The sequence below is a fragment of the Balaenoptera ricei genome, chromosome 2 (assembly GCF_028023285.1).
Source record: "Balaenoptera ricei isolate mBalRic1 chromosome 2, mBalRic1.hap2, whole genome shotgun sequence".
Taxonomy (NCBI): domain Eukaryota; kingdom Metazoa; phylum Chordata; class Mammalia; order Artiodactyla; family Balaenopteridae; genus Balaenoptera; species Balaenoptera ricei.
The window spans coordinates 55,323,682-55,343,710 of record NC_082640.1 but is presented as its reverse complement, the minus strand read 5'-3'; the positions used below and the strand labels follow the sequence as shown (position 1 = coordinate 55,343,710).

General features: G+C 55.2%; 12 non-coding genes across 12 annotated transcripts; all 12 read right to left on the bottom strand.

The window, feature by feature from the left end:
• Positions 1 to 231: 231 nt before the first annotated feature.
• Positions 232 to 323, bottom strand: LOC132361562 (small nucleolar RNA SNORD116). The gene has a single exon (XR_009501841.1). It is a non-coding gene; the product is annotated as a small nucleolar RNA SNORD116 (small nucleolar RNA).
• A 2,429-nt stretch (positions 324 to 2,752) lies between these two features.
• LOC132360972 (small nucleolar RNA SNORD116) lies at positions 2,753 to 2,844 on the bottom strand. Its single transcript, XR_009501289.1, has one exon. It is a non-coding gene; the product is annotated as a small nucleolar RNA SNORD116 (small nucleolar RNA).
• Positions 2,845 to 3,233: 389 nt separating this feature from the next.
• LOC132361283 (small nucleolar RNA SNORD116) lies at positions 3,234 to 3,325 on the bottom strand. Its single transcript, XR_009501588.1, has one exon. It is a non-coding gene; the product is annotated as a small nucleolar RNA SNORD116 (small nucleolar RNA).
• A 2,448-nt stretch (positions 3,326 to 5,773) lies between these two features.
• On the bottom strand, positions 5,774 to 5,865 carry LOC132361561 (small nucleolar RNA SNORD116). The gene has a single exon (XR_009501840.1). It is a non-coding gene; the product is annotated as a small nucleolar RNA SNORD116 (small nucleolar RNA).
• A 2,429-nt stretch (positions 5,866 to 8,294) lies between these two features.
• Positions 8,295 to 8,386, bottom strand: LOC132360971 (small nucleolar RNA SNORD116). The gene has a single exon (XR_009501288.1). It is a non-coding gene; the product is annotated as a small nucleolar RNA SNORD116 (small nucleolar RNA).
• Positions 8,387 to 8,775: 389 nt separating this feature from the next.
• On the bottom strand, positions 8,776 to 8,867 carry LOC132361282 (small nucleolar RNA SNORD116). The gene has a single exon (XR_009501587.1). It is a non-coding gene; the product is annotated as a small nucleolar RNA SNORD116 (small nucleolar RNA).
• Positions 8,868 to 11,315: 2,448 nt separating this feature from the next.
• LOC132361560 (small nucleolar RNA SNORD116) lies at positions 11,316 to 11,407 on the bottom strand. The gene has a single exon (XR_009501839.1). It is a non-coding gene; the product is annotated as a small nucleolar RNA SNORD116 (small nucleolar RNA).
• Positions 11,408 to 13,836: 2,429 nt separating this feature from the next.
• On the bottom strand, positions 13,837 to 13,928 carry LOC132360970 (small nucleolar RNA SNORD116). The gene has a single exon (XR_009501287.1). It is a non-coding gene; the product is annotated as a small nucleolar RNA SNORD116 (small nucleolar RNA).
• A 389-nt stretch (positions 13,929 to 14,317) lies between these two features.
• LOC132361281 (small nucleolar RNA SNORD116) lies at positions 14,318 to 14,409 on the bottom strand. The gene has a single exon (XR_009501586.1). It is a non-coding gene; the product is annotated as a small nucleolar RNA SNORD116 (small nucleolar RNA).
• A 2,448-nt stretch (positions 14,410 to 16,857) lies between these two features.
• On the bottom strand, positions 16,858 to 16,949 carry LOC132361558 (small nucleolar RNA SNORD116). Its single transcript, XR_009501838.1, has one exon. It is a non-coding gene; the product is annotated as a small nucleolar RNA SNORD116 (small nucleolar RNA).
• A 2,429-nt stretch (positions 16,950 to 19,378) lies between these two features.
• LOC132360969 (small nucleolar RNA SNORD116) lies at positions 19,379 to 19,470 on the bottom strand. The gene has a single exon (XR_009501286.1). It is a non-coding gene; the product is annotated as a small nucleolar RNA SNORD116 (small nucleolar RNA).
• A 389-nt stretch (positions 19,471 to 19,859) lies between these two features.
• On the bottom strand, positions 19,860 to 19,951 carry LOC132361279 (small nucleolar RNA SNORD116). The gene has a single exon (XR_009501584.1). It is a non-coding gene; the product is annotated as a small nucleolar RNA SNORD116 (small nucleolar RNA).
• Between the last annotated feature and the right edge of the window lie 78 nt (positions 19,952 to 20,029).

Below are 20,029 nucleotides of genomic sequence, written 5' to 3'. Positions count from 1 at the left end.
TGCATGCTGAACCGTGGCAGGGGACAGCAGTCCTGGCTAGACCAAGGAACCCAGAGACGGCACGCTGTCCCAAGCCTTCCCACCTGGATTGGCATCCCAGGCTCCTTTCCCAATGGCTCTTCTCCCCAGGAGATGACCACAACCCTCAACTTGAACAACGTGGCTGTAGACACCCACGGCCGCAAATGCAACGTGAACCTCTCCCTACTTTCCTTTGGGGAGCCACGTGCTGGACCTCAGTTCCAACGAGGAGACGGTAGGGATTTCTCACTCATTTTGTTCAGATTTCCAAGGAATGCATTTGTGGGAGTCATCATCGATCCAAGCACATGCTCAAACGGTGGACATGCAAAGTTGCAGATTCCACCATGGGACGGCCAGCGAGCTGAATCATATCAGCGTTACGGAAGTGGCCAGCAGAGCCGAGCCACGGGTCAGGAAATGCAGCCAGTTCTCAGGGCATCAAAGCTCGTGTTCCCCGAGAAAAGACCAGAAGGTGAGGGTGTAGCCCCGGTGCACACGTTCCCATCGCCAAACCTTTAGGTTTAGCAAAGAAGTGTCGCTTACCGCAACAAGGGTTAAAGCAGGATCCTCATGGAATGCACGCCAACACCCCTCTGAGACTCCTTCGGCTGGCCTCGCCTTGCCACACCGTCCTCACTTCAACGGGTATCAGGGATTATACGGATGGCCCCAGGCTGCTGCTGGCATTCCTTCCCTGGCATTCCACCTGGCTCGGGGTGAGAGAACACACGCATGCTTGAGGAGGGTGCACAGGCGCACCGAGGGAAAGGGCGATACCACCCAGCATTGTGTGTTCTATCTCTCCTCAACATTTCATTTACTGTCCATCTTGCCTGTGTGTCCGCAGGCAAACGTGAAAGCATCGTGGCACTGGCGCCTTCAGAGCGTGCGGCCATCAGGACAAAGAGTGCCACCGACCAACAACCCCCTGGTCTCGGGCCCTGAAATTCCTCTCCTGAGCAATCTGCCCTCCATCACAGCAAAAGGATGTCTTCCTGATCCCCTGAGACACCCTCAGGACAACTGTGCCCCCTCAGCCTAAGAGCAAGTGCCCTCTATGGGAACAAACACGCGTTTGGCCCTTATGATTAAACACAGTGGACACGCCCTCAAGGGGAGAGATCTTCCATAAGGGAAGGGCCCTTGGCTGAATAAGACGACCTCCATCAAAAGCGGCTCGAAGGGACCCGTGACAAAGGGCACCTGAAGAACCCCTGGACTGATCAAGGGAGACTCACCAGCAGGCATACTTCCTGGTCTCCTGCCAAGCCAGAGGAACTTCCCTAGGACCGCAACCAAAGCTAATGGCAAGGGAGCCATTCCAATGCCCAAAATGGCGGGCCAAACACTTGCAGCAACTGGGTAACTTATCGTAGCACCTTGCACATTCGCATTCTTCCCTTCAAGGACAAGACCTTGGAGAAACCATGAGACCCAGGTCCTCCAGAACCAACGTGTCACCCACAGCCGTGCAATGAGAGAACGCACCCAACATCCTGGACCCTTGAACCGGCATGGCTTCTCTGGCTTGAAGCCATGCATGCTGGAGATCACAGGCTCGCAGCACCAGAAGGTGGCAGGACAAAATGACCCCTGCAGCACACATTCACTCCAGCCCTTAAACCTGTAGCGTTGCCTTGGCGGCCGACTCCCTTCTTACTGCATGGTTGGGCCCAAAGACCTCCGGGAAGAGCTCCAAACCTCAGGGAATGCTATGCCGACCTGGTATAGCAATGACGCTGGGCTGTCCTAAGGAACACCTTAACATCCTCAACATAGGGGCAATGAGGCCACACAGGGACAAAACATCCCAACGGCTCCAAATCGGTCCCAGTGAGAAGACACCATACTGTGCCGTGAAGGCACCATTCGCTGGAACAAGGACCCGCCGTGAAGCACATTGAGAAAGGAGAGGAAAAGGTTGGGATGGTCCACGAATGTGCACCTGTATTCCTTCCCTACACGGGGCTCCAAATGCTCCTGAAGATATCCCAAAAGAGTTCCGGGAACCCTATGTCCACCGACATATCCACCCATACCGATCTATCCACCCAACAGTAAGCCTGTGGGCTTAGTCAACACTCTCCCGTGTATTTCCCACTTGCCTTGCCTTGCTCTCTCCACCAGGATCCAAACGAATCCACCCCTCACCTAAGTAGCTTGATATCCCCTGGATTTGCCTAAGGCACTTTCCAAACTCTCCACACACAACACACAAGCAGGACACAACCCAAGGAGGCGCCATCAGCGTCGCCCAAATCCCGGGGACAGTGGCCCATTTGATTTCCCCCGACCATCAGGGCAAACCTAAACTATATCCCACCTCCCAAGCTGAACATGACATAGACGCCTGGCCTGGCCAGGACTCCTTCTCTGACCCTGAGTGCAGAGACTTCTGTTTCCTTGCGGGAACAAGGCAACGACCTGAGCTTGAGGGTGGCCTGTAGATCTCAATGGCAAGCCAGAGGAGTACCAGTGGCTCACGCTTCCTTTCGCACCCGCACGCTGACCGCGGCAGGGGATAGCAGTTCTGGCTAGACTCAGGTGCCCAGAGACGTCAAGTTGTCCTTAGCCTTCCCACGTAGATGGACATCCCAGGCTCCTTTCCACATGGCTCTTTCTGCACGAGAAGCCCGCCACCCTCCACTTGAACAATGTTGCTGCGCACGCCCACAGTAGCAAATGCAACATGGACCTCTCCCTAATTTTCCTTTGGGAGCCACGTGCTGGACCTCAGTTAGGATGAGAAGACGGTAGGTATTGCTCATTCATTCTGTTTAGATTTCCAAGGAATGCATTTATGGGAGTCCTCACTGATCCACGCTCCTGCTCAAAGGCTGGACGTGCAAAGTCGCGGACTGTCAGCAAGCTCAATCCTCTCAGCAGTAGGGAGCGGCCAGACTCGAGCCACGGGGCAGGAAGTGCACCCACGTCTCAGGGCATCGGAGCTCGGGTGCCCCAGGAAGAGCCCAGAATGTGACGGTGTAGTCTCGTGGCACAAGTCCCCGTGGCCAAACTTCTAGGTTTCTTCAAAGAAGTTCCGTTTACCCCCACAAGGTTCCTACCAGGAACCTTGTCGAGCCAGAGGCGATGCCCTTGGATCACACAGAAAGCTATTGGCATCGGAGATATTCCAATGCCCAAACTGGCAGGGCAAACCCTTGCAGCAACTGGGTTACTTGCCCTGGCGCCTTGTATTTTCGCCCCCAGGCCCGTCAGTGACATGACCGCGGAGAAACCTGAGACCCATTCATTTGTTCAGAGTTCCAAGCAGTGCATTTATGGGAGTCATCATCAATCCACCTGCTCAAAGGCTGCACGTTCAAAGTCGCAGGCTCCACTGCGGGGCAGCCACCGATCTCAATCATGTCAGCAGTCAGGAGTGGCCAGAGGCGACCCACGGGGCTGCAAATGGAGCTAAGGATCATGGCATCAGATCTGGGGTTCCCCTGCAAGAGCCAAGAAGGTGAGGGTGTAGTCTCAGTGCACAAGTCCCCGTGGCCAAACATCTAGGTTTCTGCAAAGAAGTTCCACTCACCACCACAAGGTTCCTACGAGGAGCCTCAAGGACTTCACGCCAAAACCACGCTGAGACTCTTTTGCCTTGACTTGCCTCACCTTGCCGCACTCTCCTCACTTCGCCAGGTATCATGGACTATACAGAGGGCCCAATGCTGCTGCAGGTGTTTGTTCCCTGGCACTCCACCACATGCCTCAGGGTGACAGAACACAGGGATGTTTGAGAAAAGTGAACGGGCGCACAGAGGCAAAGGGTGATACCGCCCACCGACATGCGCTATATCTCCCCTCAACATTTCATTTGCAGTCCATCATGTCTGTGTGTCCACAGCCAAACGTGAATGCATCGTGGCACAGATGCCTTCAGAGCGCACGGGCATCAGCACAAAGAGCACAGTCGTCCATCAACGCCCCGGTATGGGCCTTGAACTTTCCTGCCTGAGCCACCTCCCCGCCGACACAGCATAAGGATGTCATCCTGAACTGCTGAGACACCCTCAGGGGAACTGGGATTACTCAGCGTAAGAGCCACTGCCCTCTGGGGAACCAAACCACTCCTGGCGCATACGCTTCCACACAATGGATTCACCCGCAAGGGGAAATGTGGTCCCTGAGATCTTCCACAAGGGAACGGCCCTTGGCCAAATGGGACGACCTCCAACAAAAGCAGCTTGTAGGGACCGGTGACAAAACGCACCAGAGGAACTCCTGGACTGAACAATGGAGATTCACCTGCAGCCAGACTTCCTGGCCTGCTGCCAAGACTGGCAACCTACCCTTGGCCCACACACAAAGCTAATGGCATCGGAACCATTCCGACGCCCAACGTGGCGGGGCAAACCCTTGCAGCAATTGTGTAACTTGCAGTGGTGTCTGGTACTTTCACCCTCTGGGCCCATCAGTGACGTGACATTGGGGAAACCCTGAGGCCCAGGTCCTCTACAAGCAACTTGTTACCCACAGCCATGCAACGACAGAACCCAGACAACAGCCTAGACACTTGAACCGGTATGACTTGTCTAGCCTGTGGCCAGGCTCGCCGGTTACCACAGTCTCGACGCACCAGCGGGTGGCAGGAAAAATGACACCCACACCACACATCCTCTCCTGCCCTTAAACCTGCAGCCTTTCCTTGGCAGCCAACTCCCTTGTTTCTGCACGGTGGCACCCAATGACCTCCGGGTAGAGCTCCAATCCTCAGGGAACGCTATGTGGGCCAGGTATAGAAACGATGCCTGGCTGTCCTCAGGAACACCTTCACATCTTCAACACAGGGGGAACGTGGTCAGACAGGGACAAAACACCCCAAGGCCTCCAAATCGGCCCCCATGAGAAGACACCATACTGTGCCATGAAGGCAACCATTCGCTGGCACAAGAACCCGCCATGAAGCAAATCGACCAGGGAGAGGAAAGAGGCGGGACAGTCCACAAATGTGCTCCCGTATTCCCTCCTTACACGTGCCTCCAGATGCTCCTGAGGGAATCCCAAATGTGTTCCGGGAACCCCATGGCCACCGTCGATCTATCCACCCACCAGTAAACCTGTGGGCTTAGCCAGCCATCTCACGTGGCTCTTTCACTCGCCTTGCCTTACTCTCTCTCCACCGGGATCCCAACGTGTCACGGCAAGATGCCAGAGCCACCCCTCACCAAAGAAGCTTGCCGTGACCAAGTTTGACTAAGGCATTTTCCAGCCCCTTCACACAGCACACACAAGCAGGACACAACCCGAGGAGGAGCCATCAGATTGGCCAAACTCCCAGGAACAGTGGCCCATTTGATTTCTCCCCTCAGCAGGAGAAACCTAAACTGCATCTGGTCTCCCAAGCAGAACATGACAAAGAAGCCTGCCCTAGGCCTGGAATCCTGTTCTGACCCTGAGCCTACAGACTTCTGTTTCTTTGAGGCCACAAGGCAATGACCAGCAGGTGGGGGCAGCCTGTAGAACTCAAGTGCAGGTGGCAGGACGAGCAATGGCTCACGCTTCCTCTCCTACCTGCATGCTGAACCGTGGCAGGGGACAGCAGTCCTGGCTAGACCAAGGAACCCAGAGACGGCACGCTGTCCCAAGCCTTCCCACCTGGATTGGCATCCCAGGCTCCTTTCCCAATGGCTCTTCTCCCCAGGAGATGACCACAACCCTCAACTTGAACAACGTGGCTGTAGACACCCACGGCCGCAAATGCAATGTGAACCTCTCCCTACTTTCCTTTGGGGAGCCACGTGCTGGACCTCAGTTCCAACGAGGAGACGGTAGGGATTTCTCACTCATTTTGTTCAGATTTCCAAGGAATGCATTTGTGGGAGTCATCATCGATCCAAGCACATGCTCAAACGGTGGACATGCAAAGTTGCAGATTCCACCATGGGACGGCCAGCGAGCTGAATCATATCAGCGTTACGGAAGTGGCCAGCAGAGCCGAGCCACGGGTCAGGAAATGCAGCCAGTTCTCAGGGCATCAAAGCTCGTGTTCCCCGAGAAAAGACCAGAAGGTGAGGGTGTAGCCCCGGTGCACACGTTCCCATCGCCAAACCTTTAGGTTTAGCAAAGAAGTGTCGCTTACCGCAACAAGGGTTAAAGCAGGATCCTCATGGAATGCACGCCAACACCCCTCTGAGACTCCTTCGGCTGGCCTCGCCTTGCCACACCGTCCTCACTTCAACGGGTATCAGGGATTATACGGATGGCCCCAGGCTGCTGCTGGCATTCCTTCCCTGGCATTCCACCTGGCTCGGGGTGAGAGAACACACGCATGCTTGAGGAGGGTGCACAGGCGCACCGAGGGAAAGGGTGATACCACCCAGCATTGTGTGTTCTATCTCTCCTCAACATTTCATTTACTGTCCATCTTGCCTGTGTGTCCGCAGGCAAACGTGAAAGCATCGTGGCACTGGCGCCTTCAGAGCGTGCGGCCATCAGGACAAAGAGTGCCACCGACCAACAACCCCCTGGTCTCGGGCCCTGAAATTCCTCTCCTGAGCAATCTGCCCTCCATCACAGCAAAAGGATGTCTTCCTGATCCCCTGAGACACCCTCAGGACAACTGTGCCCCCTCAGCCTAAGAGCAAGTGCCCTCTATGGGAACAAACACGCGTTTGGCCCTTATGATTAAACACAGTGGACACGCCCTCAAGGGGAGAGATCTTCCATAAGGGAAGGGCCCTTGGCTGAATAAGACGACCTCCATCAAAAGCGGCTCGAAGGGACCCGTGACAAAGGGCACCTGAAGAACCCCTGGACTGATCAAGGGAGACTCACCAGCAGGCATACTTCCTGGTCTCCTGCCAAGCCAGAGGAACTTCCCTAGGACCGCAACCAAAGCTAATGGCAAGGGAGCCATTCCAATGCCCAAAATGGCGGGCCAAACACTTGCAGCAACTGGGTAACTTATCGTAGCACCTTGCACATTCGCATTCTTCCCTTCAAGGACAAGACCTTGGAGAAACCATGAGACCCAGGTCCTCCAGAACCAACGTGTCACCCACAGCCGTGCAATGAGAGAACGCACCCAACATCCTGGACCCTTGAACCGGCATGGCTTCTCTGGCTTGAAGCCATGCATGCTGGAGATCACAGGCTCGCAGCACCAGAAGGTGGCAGGACAAAATGACCCCTGCAGCACACATTCACTCCAGCCCTTAAACCTGTAGCGTTGCCTTGGCGGCCGACTCCCTTCTTACTGCATGGTTGGGCCCAAAGACCTCCGGGAAGAGCTCCAAACCTCAGGGAATGCTATGCCGACCTGGTATAGCAATGACGCTGGGCTGTCCTAAGGAACACCTTAACATCCTCAACATAGGGGCAATGAGGCCACACAGGGACAAAACATCCCAACGGCTCCAAATCGGTCCCAGTGAGAAGACACCATACTGTGCCGTGAAGGCACCATTCGCTGGAACAAGGACCCGCCGTGAAGCACATTGAGAAAGGAGAGGAAAAGGTTGGGATGGTCCACGAATGTGCACCTGTATTCCTTCCCTACACGGGGCTCCAAATGCTCCTGAAGATATCCCAAAAGAGTTCCGGGAACCCTATGTCCACCGACATATCCACCCATACCGATCTATCCACCCAACAGTAAGCCTGTGGGCTTAGTCAACACTCTCCCGTGTATTTCCCGCTTGCCTTGCCTTGCTCTCTCCACCAGGATCCAAACGAATCCACCCCTCACCTAAGTAGCTTGATATCCCCTGGATTTGCCTAAGGCACTTTCCAAACTCTCCACACACAACACACAAGCAGGACACAACCCAAGGAGGCGCCATCAGCGTCGCCCAAATCCCGGGGACAGTGGCCCATTTGATTTCCCCCGACCATCAGGGCAAACCTAAACTATATCCCACCTCCCAAGCTGAACATGACATAGACGCCTGGCCTGGCCAGGACTCCTTCTCTGACCCTGAGTGCAGAGACTTCTGTTTCCTTGCGGGAACAAGGCAACGACCTGAGCTTGAGGGTGGCCTGTAGATCTCAATGGCAAGCCAGAGGAGTACCAGTGGCTCACGCTTCCTTTCGCACCCGCACGCTGACCGCGGCAGGGGATAGCAGTTCTGGCTAGACTCAGGTGCCCAGAGACGTCAAGTTGTCCTTAGCCTTCCCACGTAGATGGACATCCCAGGCTCCTTTCCACATGGCTCTTTCTGCACGAGAAGCCCGCCACCCTCCACTTGAACAATGTTGCTGCGCACGCCCACAGTAGCAAATGCAACATGGACCTCTCCCTAATTTTCCTTTGGGAGCCACGTGCTGGACCTCAGTTAGGATGAGAAGACGGTAGGTATTGCTCATTCATTCTGTTTAGATTTCCAAGGAATGCATTTATGGGAGTCCTCACTGATCCACGCTCCTGCTCAAAGGCTGGACGTGCAAAGTCGCGGACTGTCAGCAAGCTCAATCCTCTCAGCAGTAGGGAGCGGCCAGACTCGAGCCACGGGGCAGGAAGTGCACCCACGTCTCAGGGCATCGGAGCTCGGGTGCCCCAGGAAGAGCCCAGAATGTGACGGTGTAGTCTCGTGGCACAAGTCCCCGTGGCCAAACTTCTAGGTTTCTTCAAAGAAGTTCCGTTTACCCCCACAAGGTTCCTACCAGGAACCTTGTCGAGCCAGAGGCGATGCCCTTGGATCACACAGAAAGCTATTGGCATCGGAGATATTCCAATGCCCAAACTGGCAGGGCAAACCCTTGCAGCAACTGGGTTACTTGCCCTGGCGCCTTGTATTTTCGCCCCCAGGCCCGTCAGTGACATGACCGCGGAGAAACCTGAGACCCATTCATTTGTTCAGAGTTCCAAGCAGTGCATTTATGGGAGTCATCATCAATCCACCTGCTCAAAGGCTGCACGTTCAAAGTCGCAGGCTCCACTGCGGGGCAGCCACCGATCTCAATCATGTCAGCAGTCAGGAGTGGCCAGAGGCGACCCACGGGGCTGCAAATGGAGCTAAGGATCATGGCATCAGATCTGGGGTTCCCCTGCAAGAGCCAAGAAGGTGAGGGTGTAGTCTCAGTGCACAAGTCCCCGTGGCCAAACATCTAGGTTTCTGCAAAGAAGTTCCACTCACCACCACAAGGTTCCTATGAGGAGCCTCAAGGACTTCACGCCAAAACCACGCTGAGACTCTTTTGCCTTGACTTGCCTCACCTTGCCGCACTCTCCTCACTTCGCCAGGTATCATGGACTATACAGAGGGCCCAATGCTGCTGCAGGTGTTTGTTCCCTGGCACTCCACCACATGCCTCAGGGTGACAGAACACAGGGATGTTTGAGAAAAGTGAACGGGCGCACAGAGGCAAAGGGTGATACCGCCCACCGACGTGCGCTATATCTCCCCTCAACATTTCATTTGCAGTCCATCATGTCTGTGTGTCCACAGCCAAACGTGAATGCATCGTGGCACAGATGCCTTCAGAGCGCACGGGCATCAGCACAAAGAGCACAGTCGTCCATCAACGCCCCGGTATGGGCCTTGAACTTTCCTGCCTGAGCCACCTCCCCGCCGACACAGCATAAGGATGTCATCCTGAACTGCTGAGACACCCTCAGGGGAACTGGGATTACTCAGCGTAAGAGCCACTGCCCTCTGGGGAACCAAACCACTCCTGGCGCATACGCTTCCACACAATGGATTCACCCGCAAGGGGAAATGTGGTCCCTGAGATCTTCCACAAGGGAACGGCCCTTGGCCAAATGGGACGACCTCCAACAAAAGCAGCTTGTAGGGACCGGTGACAAAACGCACCAGAGGAACTCCTGGACTGAACAATGGAGATTCACCTGCAGCCAGACTTCCTGGCCTGCTGCCAAGACTGGCAACCTACCCTTGGCCCACACACAAAGCTAATGGCATCGGAACCATTCCGACGCCCAACGTGGCGGGGCAAACCCTTGCAGCAATTGTGTAACTTGCAGTGGTGTCTGGTACTTTCACCCTCTGGGCCCATCAGTGACGTGACATTGGGGAAACCCTGAGGCCCAGGTCCTCTACAAGCAACTTGTTACCCACAGCCATGCAACGACAGAACCCAGACAACAGCCTAGACACTTGAACCGGTATGACTTGTCTAGCCTGTGGCCAGGCTCGCCGGTTACCACAGTCTCGACGCACCAGCGGGTGGCAGGAAAAATGACACCCACACCACACATCCTCTCCTGCCCTTAAACCTGCAGCCTTTCCTTGGCAGCCAACTCCCTTGTTTCTGCACGGTGGCACCCAATGACCTCCGGGTAGAGCTCCAATCCTCAGGGAACGCTATGTGGGCCAGGTATAGAAACGATGCCTGGCTGTCCTCAGGAACACCTTCACATCTTCAACACAGGGGGAACGTGGTCAGACAGGGACAAAACACCCCAAGGCCTCCAAATCGGCCCCCATGAGAAGACACCATACTGTGCCATGAAGGCAACCATTCGCTGGCACAAGAACCCGCCATGAAGCAAATCGACCAGGGAGAGGAAAGAGGCGGGACAGTCCACAAATGTGCTCCCGTATTCCCTCCTTACACGTGCCTCCAGATGCTCCTGAGGGAATCCCAAATGTGTTCCGGGAACCCCATGGCCACCGTCGATCTATCCACCCACCAGTAAACCTGTGGGCTTAGCCAGCCATCTCACGTGGCTCTTTCACTCGCCTTGCCTTACTCTCTCTCCACCGGGATCCCAACGTGTCACGGCAAGATGCCAGAGCCACCCCTCACCAAAGAAGCTTGCCGTGACCAAGTTTGACTAAGGCATTTTCCAGCCCCTTCACACAGCACACACAAGCAGGACACAACCCGAGGAGGAGCCATCAGATTGGCCAAACTCCCAGGAACAGTGGCCCATTTGATTTCTCCCCTCAGCAGGAGAAACCTAAACTGCATCTGGTCTCCCAAGCAGAACATGACAAAGAAGCCTGCCCTAGGCCTGGAATCCTGTTCTGACCCTGAGCCTACAGACTTCTGTTTCTTTGAGGCCACAAGGCAATGACCAGCAGGTGGGGGCAGCCTGTAGAACTCAAGTGCAGGTGGCAGGACGAGCAATGGCTCACGCTTCCTCTCCTACCTGCATGCTGAACCGTGGCAGGGGACAGCAGTCCTGGCTAGACCAAGGAACCCAGAGACGGCACGCTGTCCCAAGCCTTCCCACCTGGATTGGCATCCCAGGCTCCTTTCCCAATGGCTCTTCTCCCCAGGAGATGACCACAACCCTCAACTTGAACAACGTGGCTGTAGACACCCACGGCCGCAAATGCAATGTGAACCTCTCCCTACTTTCCTTTGGGGAGCCACGTGCTGGACCTCAGTTCCAACGAGGAGACGGTAGGGATTTCTCACTCATTTTGTTCAGATTTCCAAGGAATGCATTTGTGGGAGTCATCATCGATCCAAGCACATGCTCAAACGGTGGACATGCAAAGTTGCAGATTCCACCATGGGACGGCCAGCGAGCTGAATCATATCAGCGTTACGGAAGTGGCCAGCAGAGCCGAGCCACGGGTCAGGAAATGCAGCCAGTTCTCAGGGCATCAAAGCTCGTGTTCCCCGAGAAAAGACCAGAAGGTGAGGGTGTAGCCCCGGTGCACACGTTCCCATCGCCAAACCTTTAGGTTTAGCAAAGAAGTGTCGCTTACCGCAACAAGGGTTAAAGCAGGATCCTCATGGAATGCACGCCAACACCCCTCTGAGACTCCTTCGGCTGGCCTCGCCTTGCCACACCGTCCTCACTTCAACGGGTATCAGGGATTATACGGATGGCCCCAGGCTGCTGCTGGCATTCCTTCCCTGGCATTCCACCTGGCTCGGGGTGAGAGAACACACGCATGCTTGAGGAGGGTGCACAGGCGCACCGAGGGAAAGGGTGATACCACCCAGCATTGTGTGTTCTATCTCTCCTCAACATTTCATTTACTGTCCATCTTGCCTGTGTGTCCGCAGGCAAACGTGAAAGCATCGTGGCACTGGCGCCTTCAGAGCGTGCGGCCATCAGGACAAAGAGTGCCACCGACCAACAACCCCCTGGTCTCGGGCCCTGAAATTCCTCTCCTGAGCAATCTGCCCTCCATCACAGCAAAAGGATGTCTTCCTGATCCCCTGAGACACCCTCAGGACAACTGTGCCCCCTCAGCCTAAGAGCAAGTGCCCTCTATGGGAACAAACACGCGTTTGGCCCTTATGATTAAACACAGTGGACACGCCCTCAAGGGGAGAGATCTTCCATAAGGGAAGGGCCCTTGGCTGAATAAGACGACCTCCATCAAAAGCGGCTCGAAGGGACCCGTGACAAAGGGCACCTGAAGAACCCCTGGACTGATCAAGGGAGACTCACCAGCAGGCATACTTCCTGGTCTCCTGCCAAGCCAGAGGAACTTCCCTAGGACCGCAACCAAAGCTAATGGCAAGGGAGCCATTCCAATGCCCAAAATGGCGGGCCAAACACTTGCAGCAACTGGGTAACTTATCGTAGCACCTTGCACATTCGCATTCTTCCCTTCAAGGACAAGACCTTGGAGAAACCATGAGACCCAGGTCCTCCAGAACCAACGTGTCACCCACAGCCGTGCAATGAGAGAACGCACCCAACATCCTGGACCCTTGAACCGGCATGGCTTCTCTGGCTTGAAGCCATGCATGCTGGAGATCACAGGCTCGCAGCACCAGAAGGTGGCAGGACAAAATGACCCCTGCAGCACACATTCACTCCAGCCCTTAAACCTGTAGCGTTGCCTTGGCGGCCGACTCCCTTCTTACTGCATGGTTGGGCCCAAAGACCTCCGGGAAGAGCTCCAAACCTCAGGGAATGCTATGCCGACCTGGTATAGCAATGACGCTGGGCTGTCCTAAGGAACACCTTAACATCCTCAACATAGGGGCAATGAGGCCACACAGGGACAAAACATCCCAACGGCTCCAAATCGGTCCCAGTGAGAAGACACCATACTGTGCCGTGAAGGCACCATTCGCTGGAACAAGGACCCGCCGTGAAGCACATTGAGAAAGGAGAGGAAAAGGTTGGGATGGTCCACGAATGTGCACCTGTATTCCTTCCCTACACGGGGCTCCAAATGCTCCTGAAGATATCCCAAAAGAGTTCCGGGAACCCTATGTCCACCGACATATCCACCCATACCGATCTATCCACCCAACAGTAAGCCTGTGGGCTTAGTCAACACTCTCCCGTGTATTTCCCGCTTGCCTTGCCTTGCTCTCTCCACCAGGATCCAAACGAATCCACCCCTCACCTAAGTAGCTTGATATCCCCTGGATTTGCCTAAGGCACTTTCCAAACTCTCCACACACAACACACAAGCAGGACACAACCCAAGGAGGCGCCATCAGCGTCGCCCAAATCCCGGGGACAGTGGCCCATTTGATTTCCCCCGACCATCAGGGCAAACCTAAACTATATCCCACCTCCCAAGCTGAACATGACATAGACGCCTGGCCTGGCCAGGACTCCTTCTCTGACCCTGAGTGCAGAGACTTCTGTTTCCTTGCGGGAACAAGGCAACGACCTGAGCTTGAGGGTGGCCTGTAGATCTCAATGGCAAGCCAGAGGAGTACCAGTGGCTCACGCTTCCTTTCGCACCCGCACGCTGACCGCGGCAGGGGATAGCAGTTCTGGCTAGACTCAGGTGCCCAGAGACGTCAAGTTGTCCTTAGCCTTCCCACGTAGATGGACATCCCAGGCTCCTTTCCACATGGCTCTTTCTGCACGAGAAGCCCGCCACCCTCCACTTGAACAATGTTGCTGCGCACGCCCACAGTAGCAAATGCAACATGGACCTCTCCCTAATTTTCCTTTGGGAGCCACGTGCTGGACCTCAGTTAGGATGAGAAGACGGTAGGTATTGCTCATTCATTCTGTTTAGATTTCCAAGGAATGCATTTATGGGAGTCCTCACTGATCCACGCTCCTGCTCAAAGGCTGGACGTGCAAAGTCGCGGACTGTCAGCAAGCTCAATCCTCTCAGCAGTAGGGAGCGGCCAGACTCGAGCCACGGGGCAGGAAGTGCACCCACGTCTCAGGGCATCGGAGCTCGGGTGCCCCAGGAAGAGCCCAGAATGTGACGGTGTAGTCTCGTGGCACAAGTCCCCGTGGCCAAACTTCTAGGTTTCTTCAAAGAAGTTCCGTTTACCCCCACAAGGTTCCTACCAGGAACCTTGTCGAGCCAGAGGCGATGCCCTTGGATCACACAGAAAGCTATTGGCATCGGAGATATTCCAATGCCCAAACTGGCAGGGCAAACCCTTGCAGCAACTGGGTTACTTGCCCTGGCGCCTTGTATTTTCGCCCCCAGGCCCGTCAGTGACATGACCGCGGAGAAACCTGAGACCCATTCATTTGTTCAGAGTTCCAAGCAGTGCATTTATGGGAGTCATCATCAATCCACCTGCTCAAAGGCTGCACGTTCAAAGTCGCAGGCTCCACTGCGGGGCAGCCACCGATCTCAATCATGTCAGCAGTCAGGAGTGGCCAGAGGCGACCCACGGGGCTGCAAATGGAGCTAAGGATCATGGCATCAGATCTGGGGTTCCCCTGCAAGAGCCAAGAAGGTGAGGGTGTAGTCTCAGTGCACAAGTCCCCGTGGCCAAACATCTAGGTTTCTGCAAAGAAGTTCCACTCACCACCACAAGGTTCCTATGAGGAGCCTCAAGGACTTCACGCCAAAACCACGCTGAGACTCTTTTGCCTTGACTTGCCTCACCTTGCCGCACTCTCCTCACTTCGCCAGGTATCATGGACTATACAGAGGGCCCAATGCTGCTGCAGGTGTTTGTTCCCTGGCACTCCACCACATGCCTCAGGGTGACAGAACACAGGGATGTTTGAGAAAAGTGAACGGGCGCACAGAGGCAAAGGGTGATACCGCCCACCGACGTGCGCTATATCTCCCCTCAACATTTCATTTGCAGTCCATCATGTCTGTGTGTCCACAGCCAAACGTGAATGCATCGTGGCACAGATGCCTTCAGAGCGCACGGGCATCAGCACAAAGAGCACAGTCGTCCATCAACGCCCCGGTATGGGCCTTGAACTTTCCTGCCTGAGCCACCTCCCCGCCGACACAGCATAAGGATGTCATCCTGAACTGCTGAGACACCCTCAGGGGAACTGGGATTACTCAGCGTAAGAGCCACTGCCCTCTGGGGAACCAAACCACTCCTGGCGCATACGCTTCCACACAATGGATTCACCCGCAAGGGGAAATGTGGTCCCTGAGATCTTCCACAAGGGAACGGCCCTTGGCCAAATGGGACGACCTCCAACAAAAGCAGCTTGTAGGGACCGGTGACAAAACGCACCAGAGGAACTCCTGGACTGAACAATGGAGATTCACCTGCAGCCAGACTTCCTGGCCTGCTGCCAAGACTGGCAACCTACCCTTGGCCCACACACAAAGCTAATGGCATCGGAACCATTCCGACGCCCAACGTGGCGGGGCAAACCCTTGCAGCAATTGTGTAACTTGCAGTGGTGTCTGGTACTTTCACCCTCTGGGCCCATCAGTGACGTGACATTGGGGAAACCCTGAGGCCCAGGTCCTCTACAAGCAACTTGTTACCCACAGCCATGCAACGACAGAACCCAGACAACAGCCTAGACACTTGAACCGGTATGACTTGTCTAGCCTGTGGCCAGGCTCGCCGGTTACCACAGTCTCGACGCACCAGCGGGTGGCAGGAAAAATGACACCCACACCACACATCCTCTCCTGCCCTTAAACCTGCAGCCTTTCCTTGGCAGCCAACTCCCTTGTTTCTGCACGGTGGCACCCAATGACCTCCGGGTAGAGCTCCAATCCTCAGGGAACGCTATGTGGGCCGGGTATAGAAACGATGCCTGGCTGTCCTCAGGAACACCTTCACATCTTCAACACAGGGGGAACGTGGTCAGACAGGGACAAAACACCCCAAGGCCTCCAAATCGGCCCCCATGAGAAGACACCATACTGTGCCATGAAGGCAACCATTCGCTGGCACAAGAACCCGCCATGAAGCAAATCGACCAGGGAGAGGAAAGAGGCGGGACAGTCCACAAATGTGCTCCCGTATTCCCTCCCTACACGTGCCTCCAGATGCTCCTGAGGGAATCCCAAATGTGTTCCGGGAACCCCATGGCCACCGTCGATCTATCCACCCACCAGTAAACCTGTGGGCTTAGCCAGCCATCTCACGTGTCTCTTTCACTCGCCTTGCCTTACTCTCTCTCCACCGGGATCCCAACGTGTCACGGCAAGATGCCAGAGCCACCCCTCACCAAAGAAGCTTGCCGTGACCAAGTTTGACTAAGGCATTTTCCAGCCCCTTCACACAGCACACACAAGCAGGACACAACCCGAGGAGGAGCCATCAGATTGGCCAAACTCCCAGGAACAGTGGCCCATTTGATTTCTCCCCTCAGCAGGAGAAACCTAAACTGCATCTGGTCTCCCAAGCAGAACATGACAAAGAAGCCTGCCCTAGGCCTGGAATCCTGTTCTGACCCTGAGCCTACAGACTTCTGTTTCTTTGAGGCCACAAGGCAATGACCAGCAGGTGGGGGCAGCCTGTAGAACTCAAGTGCAGGTGGCAGGACGAGCAATGGCTCACGCTTCCTCTCCTACCTGCATGCTGAACCGTGGCAGGGGACAGCAGTCCTGGCTAGACCAAGGAACCCAGAGACGGCACGCTGTCCCAAGCCTTCCCACCTGGATTGGCATCCCAGGCTCCTTTCCCAATGGCTCTTCTCCCCAGGAGATGACCACAACCCTCAACTTGAACAACGTGGCTGTAGACACCCACGGCCGCAAATGCAACGTGAACCTCTCCCTACTTTCCTTTGGGGAGCCACGTGCTGGACCTCAGTTCCAACGAGGAGACGGTAGGGATTTCTCACTCATTTTGTTCAGATTTCCAAGGAATGCATTTGTGGGAGTCATCATCGATCCAAGCACATGCTCAAACGGTGGACATGCAAAGTTGCAGATTCCACCATGGGACGGCCAGCGAGCTGAATCATATCAGCGTTACGGAAGTGGCCAGCAGAGCCGAGCCACGGGTCAGGAAATGCAGCCAGTTCTCAGGGCATCAAAGCTCGTGTTCCCCGAGAAAAGACCAGAAGGTGAGGGTGTAGCCCCGGTGCACACGTTCCCATCGCCAAACCTTTAGGTTTAGCAAAGAAGTGTCGCTTACCGCAACAAGGGTTAAAGCAGGATCCTCATGGAATGCACGCCAACACCCCTCTGAGACTCCTTCGGCTGGCCTCGCCTTGCCACACCGTCCTCACTTCAACGGGTATCAGGGATTATACGGATGGCCCCAGGCTGCTGCTGGCATTCCTTCCCTGGCATTCCACCTGGCTCGGGGTGAGAGAACACACGCATGCTTGAGGAGGGTGCACAGGCGCACCGAGGGAAAGGGCGATACCACCCAGCATTGTGTGTTCTATCTCTCCTCAACATTTCATTTACTGTCCATCTTGCCTGTGTGTCCGCAGGCAAACGTGAAAGCATCGTGGCACTGGCGCCTTCAGAGCGTGCGGCCATCAGGACAAAGAGTGCCACCGACCAACAACCCCCTGGTCTCGGGCCCTGAAATTCCTCTCCTGAGCAATCTGCCCTCCATCACAGCAAAAGGATGTCTTCCTGATCCCCTGAGACACCCTCAGGACAACTGTGCCCCCTCAGCCTAAGAGCAAGTGCCCTCTATGGGAACAAACACGCGTTTGGCCCTTATGATTAAACACAGTGGACACGCCCTCAAGGGGAGAGATCTTCCATAAGGGAAGGGCCCTTGGCTGAATAAGACGACCTCCATCAAAAGCGGCTCGAAGGGACCCGTGACAAAGGGCACCTGAAGAACCCCTGGACTGATCAAGGGAGACTCACCAGCAGGCATACTTCCTGGTCTCCTGCCAAGCCAGAGGAACTTCCCTAGGACCGCAACCAAAGCTAATGGCAAGGGAGCCATTCCAATGCCCAAAATGGCGGGCCAAACACTTGCAGCAACTGGGTAACTTATCGTAGCACCTTGCACATTCGCATTCTTCCCTTCAAGGACAAGACCTTGGAGAAACCATGAGACCCAGGTCCTCCAGAACCAACGTGTCACCCACAGCCGTGCAATGAGAGAACGCACCCAACATCCTGGACCCTTGAACCGGCATGGCTTCTCTGGCTTGAAGCCATGCATGCTGGAGATCACAGGCTCGCAGCACCAGAAGGTGGCAGGACAAAATGACCCCTGCAGCACACATTCACTCCAGCCCTTAAACCTGTAGCGTTGCCTTGGCGGCCGACTCCCTTCTTACTGCATGGTTGGGCCCAAAGACCTCCGGGAAGAGCTCCAAACCTCAGGGAATGCTATGCCGACCTGGTATAGCAATGACGCTGGGCTGTCCTAAGGAACACCTTAACATCCTCAACATAGGGGCAATGAGGCCACACAGGGACAAAACATCCCAACGGCTCCAAATCGGTCCCAGTGAGAAGACACCATACTGTGCCGTGAAGGCACCATTCGCTGGAACAAGGACCCGCCGTGAAGCACATTGAGAAAGGAGAGGAAAAGGTTGGGATGGTCCACGAATGTGCACCTGTATTCCTTCCCTACACGGGGCTCCAAATGCTCCTGAAGATATCCCAAAAGAGTTCCGGGAACCCTATGTCCACCGACATATCCACCCATACCGATCTATCCACCCAACAGTAAGCCTGTGGGCTTAGTCAACACTCTCCCGTGTATTTCCCGCTTGCCTTGCCTTGCTCTCTCCACCAGGATCCAAACGAATCCACCCCTCACCTAAGTAGCTTGATATCCCCTGGATTTGCCTAAGGCACTTTCCAAACTCTCCACACACAACACACAAGCAGGACACAACCCAAGGAGGCGCCATCAGCGTCGCCCAAATCCCGGGGACAGTGGCCCATTTGATTTCCCCCGACCATCAGGGCAAACCTAAACTATATCCCACCTCCCAAGCTGAACATGACATAGACGCCTGGCCTGGCCAGGACTCCTTCTCTGACCCTGAGTGCAGAGACTTCTGTTTCCTTGCGGGAACAAGGCAACGACCTGAGCTTGAGGGTGGCCTGTAGATCTCAATGGCAAGCCAGAGGAGTACCAGTGGCTCACGCTTCCTTTCGCACCCGCACGCTGACCGCGGCAGGGGATAGCAGTTCTGGCTAGACTCAGGTGCCCAGAGACGTCAAGTTGTCCTTAGCCTTCCCACGTAGATGGACATCCCAGGCTCCTTTCCACATGGCTCTTTCTGCACGAGAAGCCCGCCACCCTCCACTTGAACAATGTTGCTGCGCACGCCCACAGTAGCAAATGCAACATGGACCTCTCCCTAATTTTCCTTTGGGAGCCACGTGCTGGACCTCAGTTAGGATGAGAAGACGGTAGGTATTGCTCATTCATTCTGTTTAGATTTCCAAGGAATGCATTTATGGGAGTCCTCACTGATCCACGCTCCTGCTCAAAGGCTGGACGTGCAAAGTCGCGGACTGTCAGCAAGCTCAATCCTCTCAGCAGTAGGGAGCGGCCAGACTCGAGCCACGGGGCAGGAAGTGCACCCACGTCTCAGGGCATCGGAGCTCGGGTGCCCCAGGAAGAGCCCAGAATGTGACGGTGTAGTCTCGTGGCACAAGTCCCCGTGGCCAAACTTCTAGGTTTCTTCAAAGAAGTTCCGTTTACCCCCACAAGGTTCCTACCAGGAACCTTGTCGAGCCAGAGGCGATGCCCTTGGATCACACAGAAAGCTATTGGCATCGGAGATATTCCAATGCCCAAACTGGCAGGGCAAACCCTTGCAGCAACTGGGTTACTTGCCCTGGCGCCTTGTATTTTCGCCCCCAGGCCCGTCAGTGACATGACCGCGGAGAAACCTGAGACCCATTCATTTGTTCAGAGTTCCAAGCAGTGCATTTATGGGAGTCATCATCAATCCACCTGCTCAAAGGCTGCACGTTCAAAGTCGCAGGCTCCACTGCGGGGCAGCCACCGATCTCAATCATGTCAGCAGTCA